Here is a 22,828-nt window from a genome sequence, read left to right on the forward strand (position 1 = left end):
AACAATTCAGCTCTAAATATCTTGTGTAGTGATTTTTTTTTTTTAAACCTTCACAAGGTTTTAAGAAAATATGTGAAACAAAAGCAAGTTTTTGATAAACATGCTGAGGCATTTCTTTTAACATCAAATGTTTTGTCTGGGAAGCGAGAATCCCCTGGCTCAAAGCTTCCAATGAATCTGCTGTGTCTAATTAATCAAGAAGATTGCAACTCTTTGGCTCATCAACCGAACCCAGATTCATAAATGCACTTCTTCAGCAAGGGGCAACGTAAGAGTCGACTCAAACTTTATGTGAATTGTATTCGTAACCCTAAAATCATAGAAAAACACTTTGAAGGGAGACCAGTGGTGATAGCATGATGGATTGAAATGTTGACTTGTTGTAGAAAAAGACAAACAAGAGATTCAACTCCCTAAGGACAGTTTTAATTGCTCAGAGGAAGCAACTTTCATAGCTTTGATGAAACCGTATTCCGTGTTCTGTAGTTATGTTTCATTGATGTATCCCACTGTGTTTCTTTCTTCTAGCTTGTTATTCAACTAGTCTATTTATACTGTGTAAAACTGTGGCAAGGTTTACTGATGACAGTGATATATTTTTTTGCTCTTATGAAAGACATAAGCTTTGTAGATGTTCTCAGCTGCATGTCACGTAGTGATAAAAAGCATCTCGCTAAATGACATGACACGATGTGTTTCTGCTGGTTTCTCATTCAACTGTGTGATGACAGCGAGAGTACAGAGCTCCCGTAATTCAACTGTGTTGTGGAGTGCAGCTCAGATCATTTTGACCTTGGCCGACTTTGATGGGAAATTAATTCATAATTGCTATCTCTGACTTCCGCCAAGTGCGGGATTTGATGGTTTTGACGCCATACTCCAAGCGAGATTTGAGACCACCTAAGAGCTTCTGAGGAATTTTCCTGATTATGTTTTTTTTTTTTTTTCAGTACAGAATGAGACTAGGGAGGGGGGGGGGGGAATCAGAAGTCTTTGATTTCCATTTACGTTTTATTATTACCTAGAGAAAATAAAAACGGATATTAACACGATAGTGCTTTAGGGAGTGTATTGTCCGATGTCTGTAAAACAAAGGAGGGACGAAAACATATAATTACTTTTGCATACAGCCACACGTTGGACATGCAGCACAAACAAGAAGCATTCAAGCATAAATATGACAAAGCATACACATGTACTTGATGCACGTAACACAAATTGAAGGCTTTAAGTGAGGCTGCGTGGACACAGCACATGCCAGACAGGAGCCAATTACTGGTGATTAAAAGTTGGATTTGCATCGTGCCAAAACGAGAGTGCGCTGACAGTCCCCTGTTACAGAGTCTGATGACTAGTGCAGAATAATAAATAGCTCTGATCTGAGCCAGCGTCCTGTCCAGCTGAGATCATCCTCCCAAACTGGGGTGCAGTGAAATTAACCACAATTTTTACCTATTAATTCTGAGAATTATTCTGTTAGGACAGAACTGATGTTTTTCTGCTATGTCATTATTTACTCATCCTCATATGTTTTCAAAACCTGTGTTAATTCCCCTCATGTACTGTATTCCAGGTATGAATGACAGTCGTAACAATTGCTTTGTCGCTGTAGAATTTATAGGGACGCTGTGGAGAGAAGTCCCTAACCAATATCTCCATCAGACTAGTAAATTGTCTCTATAGCAATAATATCTGATCAACTATTAAATATAATGTGTATGTCAACTGTTGTTGCTCTGTAATGACTTCGCACGGAATTCTAGACAGAGCGTCACTTTACCTCCTTTCAATGAACTTTGGCCCACCTGCTTTCCCTGGGTAGATTATAAGAATATATAGCACCGGCCGTGCAAAGCAAAATATTTCAATATCAGTGGAAAACCATTACCATGCTCTCGTATTGCAAGCCGTGAGCCCCTCATCTAGCTCGACTGCGGAGCGACTGGACTTGGTGATAACATTGTTCTATAATCAGACAACTTCGGAGCGTTCGCGTTTGGTGACTCTTTTGATCCAGATGCAGAATACGAATAATTTGAATTTAAATTTTAGAACTTTGGGATCGGACGTTCGAATGATTCATTTGGCGTTCAGATCAAGACGGAAATGAGATCCGATGATTGTTAAAAAAACATTGGACCAAAATTTCTCCTGTGTGGGTAAATGTTACCTTGCCAAAACAAGTGCAGGACAATTTTCCTCAGAAGAGTGTACAAAAATACAAACTCACGTTCAATTGTCCTGACTTAGGTAATTATGTCCCATAAGTTTTTTGTGGAATTGGGATTAACTCATTTGTTGGGATTAACTCAACCATCTGTTTCTTGCCCCTATTCATATTTAAGGAGGGAACTAGTTTCCAAAGTCTGACATCACTTGGTTATGTTTTTTCAGGGTGTATAATTCAGTAACGGACGCTATGACGGTCCCTCTACCTCCCAATATCCAGCAACTACTTAATTGTCCTTAGCAATAATTTTGATCAAACAATTAAAATGTCTGTTGTCTGCCAAAACAAACCTAACGCCCCTTGACTTTGTGTAAGGAAAACTCTGCACAGTCATTAGGCCTATGTTTATTTGATATTTGTAAATTAATTGTATGGCTATGGATTTGCTCACTTTCAAAAGTCTATAAAGTATACAGCCAGTAAAAGTCTATAAAGTGCAAATCAAAGTATACGATTATTCTTACCAATAAAGTTTAAAAAGGTTCTGATTCTGATAAAAATACAAATATTTTTATTAAATAAGCCTGTAACTGTGTGGGTGCAAAATAAATTAAACAATGAATGTCTTTTCATGACTCTCAAACAAAAACTATAAAGAAGAGCAATTTTGGCTATATATTTGTACTATATACATTTTTATAGATGGCTTAATTTCTTTGAATCTGTTTTGAAAACGAAGTTTTATAGACAGCTAACCATTTATTATGACTTAATGATTTCGATCATATTTCAACAAAAAATTGGAGTGCTGATGCATTAAATTAACCAGAAGTGAAATGGAAGACATTTATTATGCAACAAAACAGCATTATTTCAAATAAACACTGTTCTTATCATATTTTTACATTTTTTATTAGTTTATATATAATATACATATAACTTAGATACAGAATCTATATAGATAATATATATAATCCATATATACTATCTACGTAGATAATATATTATGCTATATATATATATATATACTGATATATCTATATATACTAATATATATATAATCGTTATAATATATATATATATATATATATATATATATATATTATAACATATATATATATGCTATATATTATTACGTCCTATATAATATAGCTAATTACGCTATAATATATATATATAGACTTATAGATATATATACGGCCTATATATATTCTATATTGTGTGTGTGTGTGTGTTACTATTTTTTTTTTTTTTTTTTTTTTTTGCATTCTGAGGATCTGCGCACTGAAGACTGGCTTAATGGCTGCTGCAATTTCATGTGTAAAAAAAAAAAAATCTGTGACGTTTACGGTAAAAAACAGGAAGCTGTGGTTGCCAGAACTTCAACATAAAAAATATGGTAGCAAAATTTAGGTTTTAACGACTTAACACATAAATTCACAATAAAAGACCCGTGTAATTTCCATAACTGATTTAATGTTATAAAAAAACAAAACCAACAATACTGAGATACGAATATCTGTTTTGCGAAACCAGTGTTAATGCACTGATAAACCACCAAAAACTGGTGGTGATTAGAAATTCCCATGATGAACCAAAGCGCATCACAAACAGCTTTTCTTTTCTTTCTAGCAGCTGCAGAAGGGAAATAATAATATATATATATATTAAACTGAAATAATGCATAAACATTAATTTTTAACAAACATTTGATGTTAGGAGTATAACCCTACTGTACCTAACTGACTAGATACTCAAACTAAGAAGAAACAGGTGACTTCACAACAAAAGTTGCATGCAGGGGTTTTTTTTCACTGTAAATTATACAATGACTTTTTGCCTTTTCACTACTTCCAAAAACCGTATTTGTTAACAGATTTTCTCACTTACTGTTAACCAGTTAACAGGTTTTTTATTACTGTAGCATTTTTTACAGTCTTTTACTGGTTAAAATCACAATAATTTTTTTTACAGTGTTCAGCATTGTCATCACAAGGAATAAATTAGTTTTTAAATATATGAAATAGAAAACAGTTCATTCAAATTATAATCTTTCACAATATATTGTGAACAAAACAAAGTTGGAATGAACCGGAAATATCTTCCCAAATGAATCAATATCGAATCAAATCAAAACGTGAATCTGTGTCAATACCTGGTCCTGGTCCCATTTACCATGGTACCATCACAGTAAATATATAAAGGTCTGTTATCTAACACACCCTGATTCATTTCATCAGTTGAATTGATGGAGTGCTCCATGACCTGAATTGGGTGTGTCAGATTTTTTAGACACTGAAATGTGCAGGATTGTGAAACGCTTGGGTTAAGTCCCTCAATGGCCGGGGGGCCCGCCACACATAATCACGTTAAATGAAATTCTTTGCCCCCCCCCCCCCTCCTTATCTCTGTATCTCTCCTCCTGTGCTTAACTTAATTTGACTAAAACCTCTCTTATCCTCACGATAATCGGTCAATGGTTCGTTCGTTCATCCATCTACCCTGTTGTAAGGACACCTCTACTGCTCACCCACATGCCGAGACCTCGCTTTCCTTCTGTGCATTAGCTGACGAGACATGATCGCTGCTTCACTTCTCCAGCTATAAAAAGCTGGAGTCGATCTAGGTTTATCACGTCACTGGGTCGACACCATTATGTGAGGCCTAGAGACAAATCATGATGAAACCAACAGCAGCCCTCTGCGTTTTGCTCCAGACAAATGATGTAATAGCGTACATAATTCACTACCGCATTTTGTGTCAAAGCTTAAGTGTCTATTAATGTATACAAGTAGTCGTGCTAACACAGCTTTTGAGCCAAATGGAGAAACTTGTATGATAAGTTTTTGTAGCTTTTATTGGTGATTGGATATGTTTTTTCAAGCTGTAAGAATTTCGTGAGATGTAAGCTGGAAATTTCAGTACCTTAAACTTTTTTTTTCTAAATCTGGTCGGAATCTTGTTTTCCAGGCAAAATAATCTAAGCATCTTTAAACAAGATAAATAAATTTTAATTAATTAATCAATTTAAAACGTAATTTTCGCAAATATGTACTACCATTTGGCATCAGTATTATTTTTTTTTATTATTATTGTTTAAAGGAATTAATACTGGCTTATTAGATTATTTATTAGATTGCATTAAAATGATCAAAAGTGACATTTACGGTATAATGTTACAAAAGATTTGTATTTCAAATAAATACTTTATTTTAAAAATTTAAACTAAGAATCCTGACAATGTAATCATGATTTTCCAAAAACATATTAAGCAGCACAACTGTATATTTTATATTGATAATAACAAATTTTTTTTGAGCAGCAAATTGTCCCATATTAGAATGAATTTCAAAGGATCATGTGTACAACTGAAGACTGTGTAATGATGCTGAAAATTCAGCCTTTGCATCCACAAGAAATTTGTATTTTAAAATATATTCAAATAAAAAACTGTTATTTTAAACTGGAAAAATATTTCACAATATTACTGTCTTTAACCATATTTTTTTAACCGCCCCGAATTTTTTTAATTCTTATTTTTTTACATTTCTACAAATATAAATAAATCTTATTCTATTTTTATTCAAATTTTTTGGAAATAGAATTTACCTAAAAATAAATATGCTATAATATGCTAAGAATACAAATTACATTTTTATAAGTCTTATCATATTAATTACTTTAGTTTTGTGGATTTTATATTTTGCTACTTTCTACTTTAAACCAAACAAAATAATAATAATCAAATCAACATTCAGTAATCATTCCTTCCATTCTCTCATTCATTTATTGCCTTTTATTCATGCCCTTAAAACAGTTCTCTTGGGATGTTAGCCAGATTGTTGTCAAACAGGACTAATGCATGTGTATCTCTTCTGCTTTTCTCTTCAGATCCTCAAAGCAGCTACGCCTCCCACAGCACCAGATGCTGGCTCAGTCGATAATACCCGCTACGATTCTTTCTTCCTCTCGAGTGTTACCGTCCGACTCCTACCAGGCCCAAGCTATGTTTGACATGTGAAAGGCGCTGGGCTGGAACTATGGGTCCACATTATCAATCGTAGGGGAACTATTGTGTAAAGCGGGATTTAGATTGCCTTCGATTCAGATCTCTTCTAGAGGCAGGTACAGTATCCCTTACAGTTCCTCAGGCTTTGGCTTCTGTTTCGTATGGTAATCTATTGATGTAAAACACACTGAAAGCATATAGAATGATCCAGATTGGGTTTCCATTAATATGCGATATTTCCAAAAGTTCCCAAGAGTAGTCATGACCGTGACAGCTGCACCTGCATTTGTACCATCTTGCTGCCAGAAATTTCATGTCGTGCATTTACTATAAATAGAAAGTGAGTCCACATTTTTAGGAGAGAACAATCCACAGCATTGTTGTCCATCTCTCCCTCTCTGGGACAAACGAGGGCTGTGCATCGCTCAGGTCCCTGACGATTCCCATCGAGAGCCCAAACCAGTAGAGTTTGACAAGATCATTACGAGACTAATGGAGACCCCGCAATGCTCGAGTAGTCCATCATCTTCCGCCCATGAGGACGACATCAAGTAAGTGAAGGATATGCTTTTAATGTAAATGTTTGAATCAGCAAGGCCTTAAAGGCTTAACTAAAAATTCTGGGTTAAAAACAGCTCTAAATTCTATCAACTGCATCTGCTGCATGCGGTTGATTGACAAAAGATGTATGTGCATTTAAAACTCATGTTTTAAACATGTGGAGGTCGTAAAGGACTGTTACTAAAAGTAGTTTTTTTAATATTTTTTGTTGACCATGACTGGCATGTTAGTAAAGTATTTTTATTGAATTAATTTTTTAAAATGTATGTTAGTTGTATGAATACAATGAAGGAGTGTTAAGTATTTATGTATTTTTTATTTATTTTATTTATTTTCATTTTAAATTTAGATTAGCCATGAATGCAATGATAGAAAGTCGTTTTATTTTTATGTTTTTTAAAAAATCTAGAGTATTTTAAAAGTGTAATTCTTTAAAGCAAGAGTTGAAATGCTATTTGCTGACAGAAAAAACAACGTTTTGGACAAGATGTAGGCGAAAGCTGAATGATAGAAACCGATGTAAGCTAGAAAAAGTTGGTGTCAGATGCAGATGTTGATAAAAGAGTTAGAAGACACACTAGGTTTTTTTACCCCTGAAGTAGCCCATGCGTGGTTTTCTACCCCTAAGGAGTTTTAGTGTAAAGGAGTTTTTAGGGCAGAGAGTGTGAATTTTGTGATTTTCATTTTTCACACGTATTTATATTGTTGTTTACCCCCAAATATTCAACTTGGGGCATTGAAAAATATATGATAGAATCTTAAGATTTTTGTCTATAACAGATGCATAATAGGAAGTGTAACAGTGAGTCTTTTTTGATAGTTTTTTATTTAGATGGTTCTGTCTTCTGTTCTGAACAAACTGTTTTCGTTCCATCTGTCGTGGTGCAAGTATACTAGGGGTGTCACAGCATTTGATAATGGTTGACTTGTAACAAGGGCACATGTTTGATTATTTGATATTATTGGACTAACTTTTAGTATTTGTGAAATTTAGGAGAGATTTGTAAAAAACCCAATATATAGGCAAAGTCATGTGCAAAATAAGAGAAAACGTCCCTTTGAATGTATTGATAAGACAACCTGGAATACTTTGCCTTTTGATATGCCATGCATCACACATGCTCCTGCATGTACAAGGGTGTTTGGCTCCAGACCAGCAAACTCTGAAGAAGGAACTCGATGGCCGCAGTTTTAGGCCAGAAACATACGCTCACACCATCACATTATCCCGCACCAGAACTTGTATGATTAGCAAACCCACTTGCAAGTGGCATGTGTCCTGATACACCAACAGAAAACCATTTTAAAACCTATTTTTGAAAGAACCTCACTATTTAAAGAACCAGAATTTTTGAACAAAAAGGTTTATTTGTAAAAGTAATAGGTTCACCCAAAAATGAAAACATTGTGCTGAAAATGTATCAGAATTTGATAAAGTTTTGAGAAATTTAAGGCATTTCAGATTTGGAGAAAGGGATCACTGCAACACGTGCTCACCAATGTTTCCTCTGCACGGAATGGGGTGGCCGTTCCGAATTGGAGAGTCCCCAAACAGCGATAAAAACCTCACAATCAAGTCTTCCTCCAGTCCTCTATTAACGTCTTCTGAGAGAAATCTGAATGTTCTGAGGAAACAAATCCCTCAAATTTCAAACCTTCTATAAATCCATAACATTTCCCTCCACTGAAAAAACACCATATCCTGTTTTCCTCTCACTCAAAAATCCAGCAAACATATTGTTGTTAGAACTGCACTGTTTTTTGCTTGTCAACGTCTGCTTGTTTCTGTGCAATCTTTTCTCTCTGATTCAGATGAGATGACTTTTTTCACCGTATAGCGCAATATTTATGGACACAGGACGTTGTATTGTTAACCCTGAACGTTTAAAAATGAAGGATCAGACGGCAGCTTTGAACACTTCACAAGATTTTAACTAGATGGGATTGTAGTGGTGGTGGCTTACTTGTGGATGTTGTGGATGTTTTGATAAGCTGTTTGCACTCTTCGTTTCTGACGCCACCCATATCACGTGCAGAGGATTCCATTGGTGGAGCAAGTGATGGAATCATACCATTCTCCAGAATCTATTCCAATGAAAAAACAAATTCATCTACAACTTGTATGGACTGAGACTGAGTAGTTTTTTTTAGGCAGATTGTAAAATTTTTGGTGAACTATTCCTTTAATTTCTCCAGAACAGGATTGAGAATTGTATTAGTATATAGTTTTGGTTTGTTTTTACAATTTTTTACATTTTACCATCCTCTAGTTACTGTAATGCACTTTATGTACAGATGTTAGTTCTGGTGTTCCGCTGGCTTTTTTGCAATTACCTGAATAGTTCTTCATCAGTTTAAATCTAAATTGGGAATCTGAAGAGTGTGAACGTATCACATCTGTGTGATTTCAACTTTGCCCTTAGGACAACCTCAGTAATGCTAAATTCTGCCTGGGAAATATTAACTTAGAAGGTGCTATGCGGTCAAATCTAAAATATGCTGTGCTTTTTATAATTTAACTCTTGGAGCTAGATACGACCTTTTTCATACATCATTAGATCAGATACAAAATTTCAGGACACGGCAAATTTTCTCAGTTGGCATAATGTTTCCTTTTTTCTTTTTCTTTCTTTTTTCATGTTTGACTTTGGCAAATTCCAAAGAACCAAACAAACTCAGACAATACGTTTCTATTGCCATTGACGCTCACTAGTGATGGTTTGCCACTCTGTTGTTTTGGGTGTCATTGTCTCTAATTTCCATATGGCTCGTTGCTGATGCTTTTTGACTGGCTTATGTGGTGGAGAATGTCTGTGCAGATGAAGTTTCCCCCCATAAAACACTACTGTGAACATGAGCTGTCAGCACACACAGCATGAAATTTGTCAACCACGTCTTCATTGCTGAAAACCAAAATGCATAACTGAATGGCTTAATTTCATACACTTGGTTAAGTGCCACTCTAAATAACAATTTGAATTTTGATGAAGGTACTTTTATTTAGAAATTTTTATACAAGTATATGCATGCAGTTGTGCTTTGTTATAATATAATGACTTCCACAGCTTAACTTAGGGGGCAGCTGTGGCCAATGGTTTAGAGATTTGACTTGTAACCAGAAGGTGCAGGTTCCTATTCTCGGTGCTGGCAGGAGTTTGTAGGTGGCCAGGGAGTGAATTAACAGCGCTCTCTTCCACCCTCAATACCCATGGCTACAAGTGCACTTGAGGCAAGGCACTGGACCCCCAGTTGCTCCCCGGTGCACTGATTATATAGCTTGCCCACTGCTCCAGGGTGTGTGTTTTCACGGTGTGTTCAGTTCTCACTGCTGTGTGTGTGCACTTGGATGGTTAAATGCAGAGCACCAATTCTGAGTATGGGTTACCATACCTGGCAAATGTCACAACTTTCACTTTCACTTTCAGCTTGGTTCCTCCCAAAGTTTCTTTTAAGAACAAAGTACATTGTGGTGGCCAATTTAATAATTTAAGAGTTGGTCATTGACGGATATTAAAGAAATCCACTCATCGTCACTAGCAAAAATATTGCATAACTTTGTCACTGCTCCAGCAAAGTGTCATGTTTAAACAAAAAGGGGGCGGTGGGGTATTCTAAATAACTGGGAAATTATTACAATGTATTACAAGCAATTAATTCAAATAGAGTACAATTTGGTAATTTATTATACTATTTATTTAATTTCTGATTTGAATTTTTTCTCTATTTTGAAGTTGTGTGATATGGACACATAATAAATTACCTAGACTTGCTTAAAAATTCTATTCAACGAAAACCCATACTGAAAACAATGAACTTCTTAATGATGTTTCACATATACATAACATAATCGCTATGGTTGGTTATAATCGTTGACCATTTCCCACTTTTTTACTTTTTACCTGCCGCTACTCTATTTCTGAGGTGCTTTTTTAGGACACGAAAACTAAATACAGTTGTTGTCCATGGTGTTTGTCCTGACAAACATCGTTGTTGCTGTTCCTTTCCTCCTCTTTGTCATAAATTGACCTAAAGTGCTACAGTACAGGCTTGTAAGGACAGGAATGGCAATTACCCGCCCGATCTACATTACGTGTTCCATAATGACGAAAATGCTTGCATAAAGCTAAGAGATATCAGTGTGTGCCCCTGTGTCGTTTGCTTTTCAGTATAATGTTTAGCCTGTGGCGTCTTCCTGTCGAGGCAGGTCCTGGAGGCTGGCGAAGAATTCCCAATTTGGACCGATTCAATTCAAGTTTGTGGTATCGGACAGCTGTGGTGCCAAGAGCTCACGCTATCTTTACCAGGAGGAAGTGGCTCGATGTTCCGTCACTCCTTCTTCCCTAAAAGAGCATCTATTGATGGTATGAAATATACATATGCATCTTTTAAGTCGGCAATGAAATAAATGCATTCCAGGGATTATATTGTGACGTTTTATTTGTGTTTATAATTTTGTTACAAGAAAATTAGTACTCTCACATAACGGTTCTTTCTTGGCATTTATTTGCTCCATGAAGAAAACTTTCGCCATTGCTCAAAAAGTCCTTTCTAGTGAAAAAAAAGTTCTTATATGATTATATAAGTTTATTATCTTTCTATTAAACATGTTATAGTTTTAAAATGTTGTACTTCACTAGTAATAAAAAAAGTGATTCTTTTAGGGGACTGTTCACTGAACGGGAACCAAACTGGTTGAGTGAATCTGCCCCTCACCTCCGTTTTTCACAATCCAATCAATAATCGACCAAGAAAATTAAGTCCCATCCCTACATTTCTTTCATGCTCGATAGCTATTTAACTCAGAAAATGAGTGAGTCATGTTGGTTGGCAACTTGCCTTTTCATGCTGTGTTTTTTGTAACCATCGTTCCACTATCAGGAACAAATTGTGTGCATTTTTCTACGTTTTTTGATCATAGGATTATGACCAGTACTTCAACCACGCGCTCCCTGAAACAACCAACGCAGGACTATCGTTTTGCTGAATTCTGGGAGGATGACTTCATGTGCCAACTGACCACGTCCAGGTCACACAATCGACACAGAAAAGAAGAAAATGCACAGGTGATAGCTCCCCGATAGCCTTTGGCGATTTACCTGATGTTTTGGCGTTAAGACAGACTGACCTTAGAAAGGCTGTTTAATGTCCTCTGTCCTACGTCTCGTTTCGTTTTCCCTTCCTCTAACGCTTTGCTGTCTCACTTTGTTTCTGTTAACCCTTTTCTCTCACTCAGGAGAAGAACGGATCATGTACGTGATTCTCATGTTATGAGCAATAGGGCCATGTTCAGTTTGTAATTGATGCGTTTTACGCTAGTGCTCATCTTTGCACAACCATGCACCATGGGATTTGTTGGCCCGGGAGCCATGTGTGTTTTGTGGATAAGATGGACCCAGTGGAAGGGACGTTGCTGCTAGCTACATCCACATCTGTCGAACCTATTCAATGGTGAGGTCGACATCCCTGCTAAATCAGAATCACTGAAGATGAGACCTGACTGGCATCAGAAATGTAATGTGAGGCTGGATGCCAAAAGATGCTGAAAGGTCCCCAAAACTAAACCCAATAAAGAGTTTTTGCCTCACAGGATCATTTGTGTCATGCTTATCGACACGAGTTCTAACCCTTGGGCTAATTTGAATTTTAATCAACAAATTAAAATTCTGTTATCATGTCCTTCCAAACTCTGTAAGACCTTTAGTTATTGATGGACGAAGTTAGGATGAATTTTTTTTTCATTGCCGATTGGTAAAGCATATTTTGGAGGTAAAAAAAGTAGTCTGCTAAAAGAATAAAATGTTAATGTAAATATTCAAAATGGTGTAAGACTCTTTTTATATTTAATTAAAGTGTGCAGTAGGTTTATGCTGTACAAGGTTTTTAGTTTGTTTTTTTTGTACAAGATTTTTAAATTTTTATTTTTATGAAAATTTATTAAAATTTAATTTTTATGTTTTCATTATTTAATATGAAAATGTAACAAAATGTCATTTTAAATTAGTGGTTACATGATCATTTTTTATCTTATTTTTATTTATCAATGTGGAGAACAGTTGAAATCTTTTATATATTTTAATATAAAAGTATTTAAAATGTTATTTCTCTACATTTTATTTACATTTAATTTTAAAGCAACAGCATTTATTTGAAATAGAAAATCTTTTGAAACATTCTAAATGTATTTCTATCACTTCTAATCAGTTGAATTCATAATTTAATGCTGAATACAAGTGTTTATTAAAATATTATGAAATGTTAACAATATTATATATTATAGAAAACTGTTTCTTTAAATAATAACATTTTGTCTACAATTTTTTTACAAGTGCATATTAATTCTAAACAAAAAAAACACCTGCCCTAAATTATTTTTCTATTAACCCACTAATATCAAAGCTATTTTTCACAGTCCAATCAAATCCTGGACTGATAAACGTCAAGCAACAAAATTTATTTGCAGACTATTCACTTAATGTTGAAATGTGTGACAATTGTGAATTAAATGTGTTGCGAATGGTCTGTCTTTTAATGTGTTTTTATATATATATATATAATTAGTTCTTCACAGTATTGTGGCCTCGTAGTTTCAGTGTAGTTTAAAATCAGAAAACATCTCCAAAAAACTGGCAAAGTTCTGGCAAGTATACATCTAACAATTGCTCCTGGCGTTGTGAAGCTGGCCATGAAGGAATTCCCATTAAATCACTTCCTCAAGAGTGACAAACATTTGGTTGAAAGCTCGCCTTGGAGGGAATTTGGCTGAACAAGCAATATGCATTAGTGTGAAGAGAAAATCGCATGGAAAATTAGACCCTTTTCCGACCCCAGAATTTAAATGAAGGCTGTCTTCCCTATACAGCAAGAACAAACAAGAGAACACAAATCCCCTTATCCATCCAGGGCTAACAGAAGCAGGTTATCAGGTGGTTCAGTGATGTTGCTCTTGCTGAGTTGGAGGAAGGGATCGAATGACTGAACTAAATACACATATTCAAAGGACTTCCAGGTCTATGGGAAAACAGCCGAATGTTTGTCTGTAGTGCATTAGTTTCTCATTCAAATCTAATTCATGGGACTAAAAACAGATATCACTGCCTGTAATAACATGCAGCAGGCTAAAGGTGCATGAATGGAGCGTTTTATATGACAGAGTGGGTGTAGAGCGAAGTGAAGATGTTCAGAGTCTCAGTGGAGAGGAAGGAGTGACAGGAAGAGGAGGTGATCAGTGTAGCTGGACCTGACGTCTCTTTATGATATACCTGGCTGTGATCGGTGCTCATCTGAAGAGCTAATGTTACTCAGCTATAATTTACAATCATGATCTGTAATGTATTTCTTCAAAGACAAGAAATCAGAATGGTTTTGTGGTTTTTGGTAAGTAACTTAGCAGATATTTGCATCTAAAATAAAAACAGGTCAAACTGAGTTTTTTTTTTTTTTTGGAAAATAATGACATTAATGATGTTTCTTGTATGATAGCACTATATGAATCCTGTTTCCTCTGTGATTTATAGGTAGTGCTGGCACTGCTGTTCTGTTTTAATGAAACGGTGATGCTCCTGGACGCTAATGAACATCTTTCAGTACCAATGACCAACACCAGGCAACCAAGATACAGAGTAATCGGCCCAAGTGGACCAATAACCTGCGGGGAACTCAACGTAAATTGACTTCAATTGTACATTAATTATATTCACATCTGAAGGGTCCAATAATATGTACGAGTTATAAGAGTCTTCAGACTCATAAAAGACTATTTGTAACCACAACTTTTCCATAGTCTTTAAAGTGTTAACATTTCAATTTTTTATTTTTATTTTTTGAATGGTTTAATAAAATTTTTTATTTTAATGGTTTGGTAAAGTTTTATGTAATAATTAATAATTTTTTTTATAATTATAAAATTAAAGTGTTTCAAGGACATTGAACAAATTTAAGCAATTATAAGCAATAAGATAGTTTCTTGTTTTAGCCTAGTTAGAGCTATTAATAATGGTAATTTGTCTAAATGCACTACTGTGAAAAAGTTTTGGAGGCAGTACCCATTTTTTGTTAAAGAAATGTATACTTTTTATTTAGCAAGGATGCATTAATTTAATTAAAAGTGACCCGTAAAGACATTTACAAAGATACAAATAATTTTCATAAATATGAAGCATCACAACAATTTAAAAACATTGATAGTAATAGAAATGTGATGTGAGATACTGAAAAGACTGAAGTAATGATGCTGAAAATTCAGCTTTGCATCATCATAAATTACATTTTAAAATATAGTTCACATAGAAACAGTTGTTTCAAATTGTAATCATTTTCACATAAATCCATAAATTTCACATAAATGCTGTTTATATTTCAATTATCTAATTTAATCAAGGAATCCGAAAAAAAAGTAATCAGTTTTCCAAAAGAATATTAAAAACAGTACAACTGAATTCAACATTGATAATCATAAGAAATGTTTCTTTGAGCAGGTAAATCAGCAGATTATTATGATTTCTGAAGGATCCTGTGACTCTGAAGACTGGAGGAAACTGATGGTGAAAATTCAGCTTTACATCACAGATAAATATATTATTTTAAAACATATTCAAATAGAAAACAGTTATTAAATTGTAATAATTAGTTTCACAATGTTACTGTATTTTTTAATCCAATAAATGCCGCCTTGGTGAGCATAAGGGACAGATAAAAAAAAAATGAAATACCAAAACCTTATAGTAGTGCGTTTAATACATTTTTAATATTTCCATTTATTTAGGTTATACCCCCCCCCCCCTGTATGTGTGTCTTTGAACTTACAAGTATGACCTGTTTGGTTCAAAAGGTGACTTTTTTGCTGTTTCTATTTCTAATTTAATTGTTTGTAAATATTCTCTGTGTTTCATCAGGTGGAGAGAGATTCAGTGGACTGGTGGGATCCCGTCAGATTCCGGACTCGGTTTGCAGTTTTCCGTGTCCGCTCGGGTTCGAGAGGAAGAAGATGGTGAAGGGTGTCCCGTGCTGCTGGCACTGTGAGCTCTGTGATGGTTATCAGTTCCAAGCTGATGAGTTCAACTGCGAGATGTGCCCTTTCGACATGCGGCCGACTCTCAACGCCGCCACGGCCTGCGCCCAACTCCCATCATCAAGCTGGAGTGGCATTCACCCTGGGCCGTGATCCCTCTGTTTCCTGGCCATTCTTGGACACCTGGCCCCATGTCCGTCATCATCACCTTCATCCGCTTCAATGATACCCCCATCGTGAGGGCCGCTGGGCGTGAGCTCAGCTACGGTGCTCCTGCCGGGAATCTTCCCCTCATCTACTTCATACCACCTTCCTGATGATAGCTGAGCCGGGACGGTGGTGTGCGCTTTCCGAAGGCTGTCTGCGGGGCGCTTGGGCATGTGCATTACGTACTCGGCCATGCTTACAAAGACGCAAACCGGGATCTACCGAATCTGTCGAACAGGGCAAGAAGTCCGTCACACCACCAAAATTCAATCACCCCACATCACAACTTATGATTACCTTCATACTAATCTCAGTACAAGGTACGCGTGATCAGTTAAAGCTTGAAGCCAATTGGTGATAATTGCTGTATTGCTTTCTTCAGGGTGCAACCATGTCCTGTTAATCCCAAATCTCATGGAATTGGTTACTCTGTTTGGGACTGGTTGCAAAAAATAAGATTTTTTTTTCAATTTGAATGTTTTTACATTATAGTTTAAAAGGTTGGGGTTGGTAATAATTTATTAATGCTTTCGAAAGAAGTCTCTTATGCTCACCAAGCTGCATTTATTGTTGATCAAAAATACGGTTAAAAAATGTTTTATATTGTAAAAATATTATTAAATTTAAATAACTCTTTCTATTTGAATATATTTTTAACATGTAATTTATTCCTGTTGATGCAAAGCTGAAGTTTTCATCATTACTCCATTCTTTTTGTATCACATGATCCTTCAGAAATCATTCTAATATGCAGATTTGCTGCTCGAGAAACATTTCTTATTATAATCAATTGTGCTGATTAATGTTTTTGTGAAAAACATCATACATTTATTCAACATTTTTAATGAATTAAAAGTTTAGAAGAACGGATTTATTTAAAATAGGGAATCTTGGTAACTTTATAAATTATTTTACTGCCACTTTTGATTAATTTACTGCACTCTTGCTAAATTAAAGTATTATTTTCCAATTAAAAAAACCATACTTAAATTTGATTAGTGACCTTGAACTGTAAACCTAGACTATTTCTTAAAAGTATGTCACAACTGTGTTAAAAATAATGACTTAAACATATTACAAAATAATGAAATCTGTTAATCTTACTGCCCCAGTCTTTTGAACATTAGTGTACATATTATTCCTAGAAAACTTAATGAGTTACCTCTGCTTTTAAGTTTGCATAGTGTTTTAATATAAAAAAAACACACTTCACCTTTAATGTTTAGCTTCATACATCTATTAAAAAACTGCATGACAGCTTCTATGAGGAATGCAAGCCCAAAAGATGGATTATGAATAAAACATTAATTAACTGATTAATAAGAAATTCTGCTGCACATTGCACAGAATTCATGAGCACCTTAGCAAGTCCCGATCTCAGTAATAACATACATGCCTGTCTCCCTCCAGCCCGCCAAATACAGGTTCATGAGCGCCACAGGGCCACTGGTGATGGAAACTAAAGCCCCTGTGCTGTTTGTTCCATTCTCAACATGCCCCTACTGGATGAATTTTGAGGTTTTGTCAATAGCTGTTTCCCAGGTCAAGCAGAATTCGCCTGTTTGTACACTCTGCTGGAGCTGATAAGCTGCCTGCAGACCTCTCATGTTGAGTGCCTGGGCTTCATTCTGCTTGTGTTCCAGCAAACGTGCCAAAAAACACGCTAATGTGCAAATGCAAACAGATTTCAAAAATGATTTTTACAGTTGACAAAGAAAGCCCCACCGCTGTCGATACACATCGTGTCTGCTGATAAACACCTCAAAACTGCTGATTTGAACTTTTACAAAAGAATATTTTAGAGGCTTTTGTAGTTGGAGCCTTAGCCCCAGAATTATGCGCATTGACCTCACCGGCAGAGGCGGCGGGGGAGACGAGATTAACAGGACGTTTTGCGGGAGAATGATTGACAGCAGGACATTTCTCGCACCTCCTCAGTGCATGTTGGCAGATGTGTCACCGATGCCTGAGTGGACGAACGGACTCCTCCGTTTGAGCGACTCTGACAGCAACATCTGTCTCCCCGGCAAACATGCCGGCGTCCCGGCTGCTGTTCTCTTCCTCCTCCCCGCCGTAGAAGGTTCTCTAAAGTTTTGGGCTTTACCTGATGACTCCCTTGAATGTTCCCATTGAGAACCAGGTGCATCTCTAAATCACACCTCGAAAACAGCTGCTCTCATCTGGTGATGCGGACGTCCCCGTTTGAAATGTCCTTGATTTATTTGGTGTTTAAAATGTTAAAATGTAGAATAGTAACTTGTATGCTAGATTTTGGACATTATACACTTAAAAACTAGAAGGTGCCCCTCAGTTTTCCCTTTGATACTCTAGGAACTTAGACATTTATTAACCCAAAAGGTGCCTCCAGGAACCTTTAGTTTTTTACAGTGTAAATTTTAGGAACGTTTATTTCTTCAGATATAATTTTGTCATTTCGATTACACATCGTTTCTCAGTTTTAGATAAAGGAGCAAATAACTCACTAGACAAAAGTCAACAATTAAGTACTGTAAACTTTCATGTCTGTAGCTGTCTGTGTGTATTAAATGGGAAATATATGAGTTATGTTACTGCACCACATGTTTACTGAATGAAAATACACACTCTATGCAAAGAAAAGTTTTTTTGGTGTGTGATAAAAGCAATATGGTGCAATATCCAGCGTAAAATGGCACAATTTTATATTTTGAACACCTAATAAAAAATAAGGTACCTACATTTTATATAGCCCCAGGCTAGATTTATTTTGATCAAAAATACAGTAAAAACTGTAATATTGTGAAATATGTATTAAAATTTGAAATAATGTTTTTCTAATTTGAATATATGGCTCAAATGTTAATTTATACCTGTGATGCAAAAGCTGAATTTTCAGCAATCCTTACGTCAGATGTGTGCATTCTCAAGAAACATTTCTTATATTATCAATGTTTTAAGGTGTTGTGCTTGTTTCATATTTTGTGAAAACCATGATAATTTTTTTATGAATAGAAAGCATTCATCTGAATAGAAATCTTTTGTAACATTATAAAATGTATTACATAAACGTTTGAGCAAGTTAATGCCTCCTTGCTGAATTTAAAATATTTCTTAGCTTTCAAAAAAGTTTGACCCCAAACCTTTGAAACTAATGTAACAGCATATTATAAAAAAGGCGTGCAATTGTATTTTTTTTTTTTCCCAGACAATCTACATTTATCATTATCAAAAACACAAAATGTCTTTAATTCAAAATGTTAACTTTGGACATTTAAGTGCTACATTTCAGCTGAACTAGACATAGCCCCTTTTTTTTTTCATTTTTTCAGTCTGGTCAACGTATATTACAAAGCGGAGGAAAGGATCTTATAGTTTCTTTTGTGTCTTTAAAACTAGCACTGTTAAAACCCATCATTAAGAGCAATCAGGGCTGAATAGCAGGCCTATTGAACCAGTAATCTTGTGCAAATCTTGTCTGCTGTAGACTGGCTAAAACACGGCTGCTCTTTACACTTTATTCTACATCAATCAAACAGAAGCTCTTGACAAATGAGTCTGCACCTTCTGACTGACTCAGTCTCTGCCGTTAATGATCAGCTTTTTTCTTCCTCCCGTCTCTATGCAGGTTGTTGGGTGTTTTCATCTGGTTTGGGGTGATGCCGCCACACACCATTGTGGACTATGACGAGCAGCGGCCGCCAATCCAGAGTTGGCGCGTGGCATCCTGAAGTGTGACATAGCTGATTGTCACTCATCTGTTCGCCTGAGGCTACAGTATCTTGCTGATGGTCACATGCACTGTGTATGCGGTCAAGAGCCGAGGTGTTCCTGAGACCTTCAACGAAGCTAAACCCCAGCGGCTTCACCATGTACACCACCTGCATCGTCTGGCTGGCATCGTGCCTATTTTCTTTGGCACAGCACAGTCCACTGAGAAGGTATGCAAGTGTGTGTATAATGGGATTCATGCTAATGTTCACAAACAAATAGTTCACCCCAAGAAATGCAAAGAGTTAACTTGCATCACTGTCGTTCCAATCCTGTTATGATATTTCTTCTTTGCTTGTACATAAAACAAGATGTTTGGAAGCCCTGTCTCTTTTTTATACATCCAAAAGCCGCAAAAAAGTAAGATTTTTGTTTGAAAGAAGAAATTATTAATATTACTCAGCAAGGATGCATTCAATTGAAAAGTGACAGTAACTAATTTTTTAATATTACAAAAGATTTCTATTTCAAATAAATGCTGTACTTATGAACTTTATATTCATTGAAGAATCCTGAAAAAAAAAACAGGTTCTCACAGTTTACACAAAAAATAAATAAAACAGCGGCAACTGTTTCCAACATTGATAATAATAAAAAATGTTTGCTGAAAAATCCACATTTAAAATAAAAAAAAATAAATATATATATATGATATAATATATATAATATATATATATATATATATATATATTATATATATATTTAATTGCAATGCTGTTTAATAATATTATGTTTCCCCCCATATATTTGATCAGATAAATGCAGCCAGCCTTGGAGAGAATTAAAACATTCTAATAACATTTCACAATATTTTGGTTTTTACTGTATTATTGCATAGACACTTCTTAAAAAACATATAAAAAAAATCTCAACACCAAGCTTTTCAACGTTAGTGTATAAAGTGACAAAAATGCAGTATAAAAGTTGTCCAAAAGAGCCATGAACTATATTCCACATATTCTGAAATCATAATAATAACTTTAATAATAATGGCATAATAGCTTTTTGTGATAAACAAATTGAATTTTAAGTTCTTCCTGACCACAGTGCTCAATCTCATTTGCACATGCACATATTCAAACTTTGCATGCTAACTCATCTAACCAGTTTGATGTGTGACCGAACATGATATACCAAGTTTGAACATGCAGAAGTGCAAATGAGATCTTTGGGATGGTCTTGAGGTTGAACTTCACCACATGCTAGCAAAGAAGCCTCCTCAGAAATGATTTCAGTGGTGTTTAGGAGAGAGCACACTATCAAAAATGAAGATTCTTTATTTGCATTGATGATTCCATAAAGAACCTTCAAAACGTTTCATTCCACAAAGATTCTGTATAGTGGGAAAGATTCTTTATTCTTAATGTAATGTTCTTCACACGAAAACAAAAAAAAGGTTCTTTGGGGAACCTCATATGATTGGCATCACTGCAAAAATACCCTTTTAACTCCTTTATTTGTAATTTCTTCCCACTATCCCACTCTTTTTTTCTCATTTAACATCCTGTTTTACACAAAAACATCACTTCATGGAAGCAAAATCTGTTTGCAAAATTCTGTTTTTATTGAAGTGTTTTCATCATTACCTGCAGGTGTTGCTAACTGTTTCTGTGTTACTGATCTTATATAAAAACTGTAATGAAAGCCGTATTCTCTGACAGTGAGGAAATTTTAGGCTATTAATGCTTGTTCTCATACATTCACAATAAGACAGAGAGCAATACTACACATCTTCAAAACACAATATATAGCAATGCTATAAAACAACTTCCCGTATTTGCACCACAATGTGTTCTCACAGTTCTGCTCCAATCCATCAACAAAAGAGTGGAGCTTAGTTGCCGTTTAAGTCCTTAAGTAGAAAATTATGTGAAATGAAGTCATTTCAATATGAAGGCATTGAAGTAAGCAACAACCTGCCAGGCTCACGATAACAAGTCCAAGTTGTATGTGCTCACGTTTTCTTTTTTGAAGAGGCCTTTGATATGGCAGACATGGAAAGGGATGAGATGAGAAAAAAAACAACATTTCATTTCTCCCCTTTATCTCCCAAAGACACACCATGACACAGAGACAAGCTCTTCGACCCCCAATGAGGTTCCGGGGGTTTGACTGTGGGAGGATGTTGATACGGGAGTGTTTGGGAGCCTGAGAGACAAGGTCTACCCATCATAATAAAGCCAGAAGCCTCGTCAGCGGGAATTAAGAATTAGAGCCATTAGTTATTGCTGCATAGATTAAACGAGCCAGGTAGCTTCCCACTGATGTGCCGCACTAAACTGTATGGGCAGTTTCCTTGGTGAGCGCTCTTGGGTGGGCAGGTGCTCTTTTATTTGGCTTGGCAGTCCACATATGATGAACATTGTGAATGTTTTATTTTGATGCATAGTCACAGTCTGTCCAAAGGAGGATTTTATTGCTAAAAGGTTGCTCAGGGGGGCTTTAGGAGGGTTTTATTTAAGCGTCACGTTTTGATTGGGGTTTCTTCTGTTCGTTTTTAGGAAAACAAAATGATAGTTGACACAAAGTAAAGAGCTATAAAATGAATGTGGATGCCATTAAATGCACTACTTTTCAAAATGTGGGGTCAGTAATTTTTTTCCGAAATGAAAACATAAATACTTTTTTTCAGCAAGGAGGAATTAAATGGCAGTAAAGTACATTTCTAAGGTAGTATGAAAGATTTCTATTTCAAATAAATGTGAACATTCTATTCACCAAAAAAAAAAAAAAAAAAAAAAAAAAAAAAAAAAAAAAAAAAAAAATCTTGGTTTCCACAAAAATATTAAGCAGCTCAACAATTTTCAACACTGATCATAAGAAATGAGTTTCTAATGGGATCATGTGACACTGAAGACTGGAGTAGTGATGCTGAAAATTTAGCTTTGCATCACAGGAACAAAAAAAAAAAAAAGATTCCAAAGATATCCAAATTAATCACAGTTAGTTTAAATAGTAATAATATTTCACAATATTTACAGTTTTCTGTATTTTTGATCAAATAAATCCAAACATTTGTAAGCATATAAGAGAGAACTAAAGGACACCCAAACCTCTTAAATTGCTATGTATCAAAATTATGAATAATGATTGTAGAAATAAGTTCATAAATAGTATTATAATTAAT

General features: G+C 35.4%; 1 pseudogene; it reads left to right on the forward strand.

Annotated features, from left to right (window-relative positions):
* LOC122148723 overlaps nt 1-22,828 on the forward strand; it is a 38,982-nt pseudogene that overhangs the window by 15,351 nt on the left and 803 nt on the right.

Source organism: Cyprinus carpio, chromosome A19 (genome assembly GCF_018340385.1).
Source record: "Cyprinus carpio isolate SPL01 chromosome A19, ASM1834038v1, whole genome shotgun sequence".
NCBI lineage: Eukaryota > Metazoa > Chordata > Actinopteri > Cypriniformes > Cyprinidae > Cyprinus > Cyprinus carpio.